The sequence below is a fragment of the Maylandia zebra genome, linkage group LG12, assembly GCF_041146795.1.
Source record: "Maylandia zebra isolate NMK-2024a linkage group LG12, Mzebra_GT3a, whole genome shotgun sequence".
Lineage (NCBI taxonomy): Eukaryota > Metazoa > Chordata > Actinopteri > Cichliformes > Cichlidae > Maylandia > Maylandia zebra.
Window position 1 is genome coordinate 29,917,601 of NC_135178.1, and position 8,942 is coordinate 29,926,542.

Below are 8,942 nucleotides of genomic sequence, written 5' to 3' on the forward strand. Positions count from 1 at the left end.
ATCACACTCCCAAGGAGATATAATTGAAAAAGAAAAACTGAGAAAGGATTTCATCATACAAACAAACCTATTTGAAGTATCACTTTCATGATCATCAAGTTCAGTGGATTACACAGGGATAAAACGTGCATCCTCAACACGTGTGTGTGTGTGTGTGTGTGTGTGTGTGTGTGTGTGTGTGTGTGTGTGTGTGTGTGTGTGTGTGTGTGTATACACACCTTCAGAAACATACACACAGAAAAAAAAGCTTTATCGGGGTAGCTGGATTACACAGGGATAAGGCTTGACTCTTGATATTGACCCAAAGACTAAACACACACTGCATTTGCTCACCTTGTGTACACACAGCAAATACACACCCAGATATAGAAATAGGTGTGTATTCTTGTATACATTACGCAGTTCATCCAGATGCAGGTTATGTTGTATTCGATTATTCCATTGTCTCATCTGTCTGTCCTTGTCTTTTACTTTTTAGAACTAAAACTTTCTGCACTTTTGCTACATCAGTTGTGTGCCACAGCATGCATCATAAAATAATGATTTTTTGAGTTATTTGCAGTATTCACATGTTATTAGCAAGAAGCGGGACCCACAAATACAAAAAAACTAAGGTGTAAGGGAAGCCAGATGGACAGCAAATATAAAACAGGCTACTCAATCAGTGAACATCTCAAGTCAACGCTTGCTCCCCTTATTTAAATACTCTGATGTTTTAACTTCATAAAATGTCCTGGATGAACCCTAATTTTTTAATCTGGCCCATAATAAACAACATGAAATGGAAACTGACATGAGCATTTGGAAAAATTCACGGCCTTTATGTCATGAATTTCAGAATTTAGGACTTGAACACAAGACTCTGATGTGGTCTGTTAGGGTTAAGCACAGGCTAGGGTTCGTTCTCTGTTTTCTGTTTTTTTTTCCATCTCTTGATCTTGCCCTAGCGCTCTCTTTCACCCTTTCTTTTTCAATCTAAGGTGGAGAGGTGGGTGGAGCATCTTTTTTCCCAAGCTTGCTTCTTTACACCTGCAGCTCATATCCCTCATCTGTATGTGCTACTTTAGGATCAGTTGTGGCAACTGTTCTCTCACAGATTGCTGGTCTCCACTTTAGTGTTACTCCAGCCAACCTCTTGTGACTAAGACTTCTGTAACATTCTCAGAGTAATTCCTGGTTCTCAAAGTAATTCTTTGCTTCCTGGTAATTCCTTGAAGTTTCTGACTCACTCTGTGAGAAAGAGTTAAATGCAACAACTGGACCAGCAATGCCACAGCATATATGTTTGAGGTGAACAGAGTCTAGTTCCAGGGGGAAATAAACCAACAGATACACAGACTAACCACAAACATACACAGTCTCACAACACTAAGGGAGGTCTGGGAATAAACCAAGGCACATGGAATGAGATATAAACAATCCAAAGAGACAATAGATCAAACCCTAATTATTATTATAAAAAATAAAGAAAATCCTAAACTGAATGATATAAATTGAGAACTTAAAATCCTGGGTCCAAACCCAAGGATGATTATACTTTTAAAAAAATATATATGAAATTTTCTAAGTAATATATTGCAGACAACTGCCTCACCTCAGCAGGAAGAGCATGATGTGGTGCAGCAGAAAAGGCATGCTTTTACCTCCAGCTTGTGTGCTGCTGGTGTAAGACCAAACAGGGGCTGCATAGGTGTGCAATAATGATAAAACACTGTGTAAAAAAATTCATGCGACTTGTGAGTTATAATGCTGGAAATAAAGTCAAACAATTGAGATGTAACTGGACAAGCAAGACAGGCAATGCTTGTCCAATGAAATCTAAAATTAGCTGTGAGTAAAAATCAAAGCAATTTCTCTCCTTGTATTTCTTTTTTTTTTTTTTTTTTTTTTTTTCTTGCCTGTCCCGTTTGGCTCTTTTGCCATCAGAATTGTTGTCTAAAGGCAAAGAAAGATGCCCAACGGATTTACTTTACCAAATTGACCATCCCAGCCTTGCCATAATGGTCCATTTGATTCGCCTTTTATTGTTTATTTTATTTTCACTTACTGAATATGGGACAGACTTGACTGGGGGAAAGAAGGGGAGAAAGAAAGAGGGAAAGAGAAACAGCTGAGAAGAGGGACGGGGGAGAAGGGCAAAAACCAAAAACCAACAGAATGGGCAGAAAAAAAAAAGAAAAAGAAAATGCATATATCAATCACCTGGGTCACCTGCTGAGAAAGAAAAAAGAAAACAAGCAGAAGAGAACAAGAGTAATAGAATAAACAACATCACAATGATATATGGGAATATGACAGTAAATACTAAATATTAAACATTATTGTGCAGCACATAAGATCAACAGAACACAGTGTGCTTTGAGGTAGGAGCCAAAAAGGGTGTAGTTTGTGGGTGTGATCACCCGTGTGTACACCTGTGAGCATGGACGCGCTTGTTTTTTGTTTTTTAAAAGGTTCCTTCATGTAATGATCTGCTAGAGGGTGTGGGGGGGCCACAGCCCCGTCCTCCAGGGCATGAAGCAGGTATGGAGGAGATCAAAACTCCAGACATCCAGAGGCCCCCAGAACACAAGAGACCAAGGAAGACCAACAGAGGGGCAGCTGCGCCACTGTCCCGGAAAGAGCTGAGGAGAGTCCCAGATGAGGGCTCACTCAGCAGCCGCGGAGCAGAAGCCAGGGGGAGTTGCAGTGACGCGCCCGTGAGCTCCGCCGGCAGCCAGCCGTGCCTGAGTGACCGAGCCCCAGGCCGAGAGGCCGGGGGCATCCCACCTCCGAAGTGGCCCGAGCAAGCCCCAGGCTCCAGGCCCCGATAAGCGGCCGCCAAGGAGTGAGCCGGTGTGTACCTGGACGCCCATCCCCGGACACAAAGAACCACCAACGCACTGATGTCTGAGGGAGTCCGCCACTGGCAGGGGAAGTGGTGGTAGGGGGAGATAGGCCCTCCAAGGTATGGAGGCCTAAGATGTCCCCAGAGAGGTGGCGCCTGACACCCAACCTGACATATAGACACAGAAATACAGGCACACACATATACAAACATCCATTCCCACCCTCATGCTCTCATATACACTTACTCCACACTCAACCAACGTGGAGACAGACATAAAGAGACGCTGTACACACGATCACACTCCCCAAGCGTACTCTAAGCCCCGGGTCTAGGTACCCTTGCCCCTGGAGGGGGGGAACTGCACCCAGACCCAGGTGGTGTTACCCTTTTCCCTGCGGTGGGGGGAGGCAGACCGCCCCGACTCCGCAGCAGCAGGGAGGCCCCACACTCCAGACCGCAGTCGGACGGCCAACTCCTCCTCCTAGCCCCCCCGCTCCAGCAGGTCGCAGAGAATGGGGGTGAGAGAAGACCCCAAACCTCCCTCAACCCGCTCATTGTAGTGTTGATGCATGTGTGTTCTAAGGTGCATTTAAAACTAGAGATGGACCGATCCGATATTACGTATCGGTATCGGTCCGATACTGACCTAAATTACTGGATCGGATATCGGAGAAAAATAAAAAAATGTAATCCGATCCATTAAATATCACGAAAGCACCTCACAAAACTTGCAACACGCCGTAACTCACCTCAGAACGTTAGCACGTCGGAGCAGTATGCATCACGTGATAGAGCGGCTGTGGCATGCGGGACCTGTCGGTGGTCTGGATAGCATTTGGAGCTTCGCTAGCAACCCGGCATTTCATCTCCGACAAAGTTATCCCGAGAGAAGTAAAGCAAGTGTGTAAGTCCATCTCTGAATGTTTGTAAAGCATTCCTGCGTTAAGCTTAACAAGCGACTGCCTCTCCTGCTGCTACTTCAATCATGAAACTGCTTAACGATCAGCTGATCGGCTTTTCTGTCGCGAGTGAGGAAACCAGCGGCTGAACAACAGCAGCACGTTTCAGCTTGATCAGCTGTTGTTAGAATGTATTTAATATTACTTTCTACTCGAGGATCTTTTTCTACGTAGCTGACGCTGGTAACTGTGCAGGGGCGGATCTAGCAAAGTTTAGCCAGGGGGGCTGATAGGGCATTAACAGGGAAAAGGGGGCACAAAGACATACTTTTCTTTCTTATTCTCATTTAAAATGTCTAGCTTTTAATAAATAATTATCTGACACCCAAAGTTTTAATTTGATGTAAAATGAATAGAAGTCAATTACTGTATATAGTAACTATTAAGTCTAATATATATACCCTAGTAAGCTATAGTACTTTTTCCTTTGGGAAGGTACCATCTGTGCAGTCTGCAATTTTGTTGAAGAAAGATGTTGAATCTATTTAATATTTCTTGAAAAATAATTGATTTCTGTGCATTTTTTTTCACACTGCATCAAATTAAGGTTGATTACGTCGATTAAGCATCATGAGGTGGAGCGTGAGGGGTGGTTCCCTATTTTTTATTTATTTATTTTTGTTGTTGCTGGGAGTTGGAACCCTATTAGTTAGGTTGCTTAATATTTATGCTAAGTACTCTTTAAAATACCAGAATAGGGAGGATGGTGTAGGTTTAAGTTTATTAGATTGATCAGTATTGCTGAACTATGAAATATTTTTTTTTTTGCATACAGGTATAACAGAATAGCTTTAGTGTAGTTGTTGTTTTAAACTTGAGTATGAACTTATACAAAATGCAGCAAGATATTTAAAAAACAGTTTTGTTGATTAAAAAACACTATATCGGATTCATATCGGTATCGGCAGATATCCAAATTTATGATATCGGTATCGGTATCGGACATAAAAAAGTGGTATCGTGCCATCTCTATTTAAAACCCAGGAGGGCATGGAGCTACCTGCCAGAGAGCAGCAGGTAAGCGCATGGTCCCTCCTGCTGGCCCTCAATGTCTACGTGTATTTAACATTGAGAGGTGGGCAACGACGCCAGGGGTGGGGTGTACACCCTGATGGTACTTTGGATTCCGTGTATCGTGCCCACCCCCAAGATCCTATATGTATGTGTAATGAGAGTGTGAGTAATGTGAATGTCTAAGTTGTGGGATAAAATTGAGGCAGAGGCAGCCAGAAGGGCATTCTGTCGTAAAGCAGGCATCCTTTGCATCCTTTAAATTATTGCCAATTTGCGGTTAGTGTTTCTAGAAGCATGATAAACTCTTTACTGCTTTACTCCAATTTCACTGAAATCTGTAGCGCTTGTAATTTTGAGAGGCAAGTCCACGTTCCGATAGCAAAAGCAGCTCTTTTTGATTGTTTACACATGCATGTGGACCAGCTCCTTGATGGTGATGGGAATCTTCATTGCTCCGGGACCAGTTTGAGAGTCGTTACCAAGCAAACATCTCCGTCCATGTCCAGTTTAATAAAACAGGTTAATATAAAAATATATTCATGAATATGTTTATACATTTATAAATATAGAGAATATGATGCATTACTGGTGATTAAACTGAATATAAAATATTTAAAATCAGCTCAGCCATAAAAATCTACACCAGTGATATAGATTCATATAACACTAACAGTTATATAACTTCACTGTGTGGTATTGCTACGTTAGCTAATGGTAAGTATTTTACAGTTCTTCAGCCAGGAAGGAGTGGAGAAAAGTAAAGACATCCATACAAAGAACGTGGCAAGATGCATGAAGCTGTCGGTATATATAAAAATGGATAGGGAGCACATAATTATAAAGAGGTGTGTTTTTCTCTGGTCCAAATTCTTGTTAAGCAATGAAGGAAACTGTGGTCTACACATTTAAAGTTGACAAACCTGGCCTACTTTAAGCAAGAGCTTAGTAATACTGTATCACTGGATACTAGTTTTTGCTCTGCCAACAAATGAAAAAAAAGAAAAAAAAAAATCAATCTTGTCATCAAACTCCTTTTAAAAAATGTATGTTTCTAAAGATGTCAAACTCCTCATCAAACCATGTTAGCTTTGGCTAAATTAGCACACTTTTACTGTCATTTTATACTTTCTCTAGTAATAAATAGGCAGGTGGAGACAGACCCTTCATGGGTCAGAGTAATAGTGCATCTCCACTGCCATTTTTTTTTCTTTTTGCATTTTTGTCCTTTTATGTTTTCCATTTGTTTGCCTGTGAGCATATGTAAGTTTGGAGTACGGGGATTACATCCACATTTGGTCTCTGAGCTGAGCAGGATGTGCATATTTGCATGAAATTGAAGGGAAGCATCAATGAGAAACATGATTTTTCACAGGTCTGCTTCTGCTTTAACCAACATGTAAAATGCAGATATGGCAAAAAACATGCTACTCACTGAGGCATAGAAGTCTTATTAGCTTGCAAAATTGTGTTTTTAATGAAAATTTATGTGCAGTGAATATACTTTAAACTTGCCTTTTCACCCTTTTCTGTGGTTATTACTCAGGTTTTCACATCAGTAACCCAGTTTTTATATAAATATTTATAAATAAAGAAATATTGTGCAGCAGAAAATAGGAAATGCAGTACAGAAACTTCAGCAATGAATAAAAAACAAACATTTCTTTTAATTTTAAATAATAAACAAACACTGGTTTTATTGTTTTGGCTTAAGACAGTCTGTCTTTCTTCCTTATCAACTACATACACTTTCATCAGACATGCAAACTTTATTTTATTAGTGTTCAGATGCATTCAGTGCAGCATTTACAATCTTGTAAATTAAGTTGAGGAATAATTATTGGAGGTCTAAATATGGCAGCGATATTAATCTGCTTTATATAACACATCGTGAGTTCACTGTGGGAAGATCCTCACCTCAGCACTCCGAATGGGATTGTGGATCGATTTCATCTCCATCTAAGATATTAAAGAGGGCTAAAGAACCCTCACCTGGGAGTGTTTTCTCATCCTAATCAGTGTCTCTAGGGAGCATGGATATCTTTATGAATATCTAATATCTTGGCTGATGCTAATACGTCCAATGATGACAGAAACTAATTAAAGGCCAGAAAGATAGTTGAATAGTTGAAGGGTAACAGGGCATGTTGTTGTGCAATAGCACCATTGTAACACAAAGCGACATTTTTTGGTCTTTTGATTGTCTTTGAGTTTTCCAAACAGACCTCACTGATGACGTCTCATAACAGTCTCAGTGACTCCCATCGAGTAAAATGAAATATGCTCCCCCTCACAAACCCACATTAGTAGCAAACTCAATAAAAACTACAACAACTAAATAATATAATATTAATACTAGTGGCCACAATAATTCACTTTACATGTTTTATAGTCTACAGTTCTCACATAAATCTGTGATATTTCCAGACTGGCTTTAGGTACAGTATGTTTCAGTCGTAATGTTTAGGCTATGCTGATTCTACACTTTTTAAGAATCTAAAGAGTTGAGATTTTGTGGAAAAGCTTTCTTTTCTTTTCTTTCGGTCTGTCTCTTCCTGCCTCACTCAGAGACTACCACACAGTTCTTGTGTAGTGACCTGCTACAAATGTATCCTTCTGCCCCCTCTCTAGGATTATCCTGAAGGCCATCCACTCCATTTTACCATTCACAGACTGGGTAAAGGAACATGTTTAATTGCCTCAGAAATAACAAAGTAGACTAGGTCGGTTCTAAAGGGGCAAAGTTAGGAAGAGAAGCACCAGGAGGAGCCCAAGGAGAGGGTTTAAGGTTTTTATGGGATTTTACTGTTTAACACTCCTGTTCCCATGCCTGTTAGAGAATGTGGACTTTTTCTGTCTTTCTTTTTTCCTCTGCAAATGTGAATTATGTGTATTATTAGTATTTGGGATATAGATATACACTACATAGTGTTAAGATATGTAATAAATCATGTCAAACACAAGTGTTAGTGTTACTGCTGTCATCTGAACATTGTGTAAAGTATTAGAAACTTACTTTTAAGCACACTCATTTGAATGGAAATTTTGAAATTAAAATTAAATTATGCACTAATTCCAATTTTTTTAGTATGAGGACTAGAGCGATACTGAATGACAGCAAGATCAGGAAGAAAGAACACGAGAAGCTTGAGAAGTACCAAGGGCTCAGAGAAGAGGTGGAGAGGATGTGGAGGGTGAAGGTAACAGTGGTCCCAGTATTAATCGGAGCACTAGGTGCAGTGAGCAAGCTAGGCAAGTGGCTCTGGCAGATCCCAGGAAGATGAGAGATCTCTGTCCAGAAGAGTGCAGTCCTAGGAACAGCTAAGATACTGCACAGGACCCTCAAGCTCACAGACATCTGGTAGAGGACCCGAGCTTGAAGGATAGACCGCCCGCAGGGGTGAGAGGGGAATTTTTTTTATTAATTTTTTTATAGTAGTTGTACAGCTTTATGAATTATCCCACAAATTCCTGATCATTTCCCCTGCAGTTTGAGAAGACTCACCTTCTGCAGTGGCTGCTAATCAACATTCATTGCAACTGCTAGATCTCAGTTACACCTCTTTAAATGTCAGCTGCCCAGGTTGATTGAAATATTCTGAAGGAAGTGCAGGACTTTTGAATACTATGTACCCCATGCTAAAATCAAGATCAGGAAACAATAGCTACATTACTTCTAGTTTAACCATATATAAACACCATAAATTCAGCCAAAAATACAAAGTCAAGAAGTAATTATATCCACAGCCATAGCTTTAACCCTTTACTGTTCTGTGCTCCCAGAAGGTGGATGCATACTGTGGGCAACCTTTTGAAAATGGTAATGAGTAATGCTTCATGAATAATGTCACATCAATTATCCTTTATGTGGTTTTTGCAGTTTCCTTAAACTAGTGAAATATGAATTTGAATAAATAGCACCAGTTCAAGTGTTTTAATCATACAATCATACGATGATCTTAAGCATTTTATCTTCCTCACATCCACAGCCAGTTTAGAATCACTAAGTTACCCTAACATGCAGACCTTTGGAGTTTGAGAGCAAGCCAGGAAGAAACCCATCCAGGCAAACTTCGTATTGTGAAGACCAAAACACAACCATGCCACCCAAAGTAGACCAGGCCTACATGTTTGTTTGGATA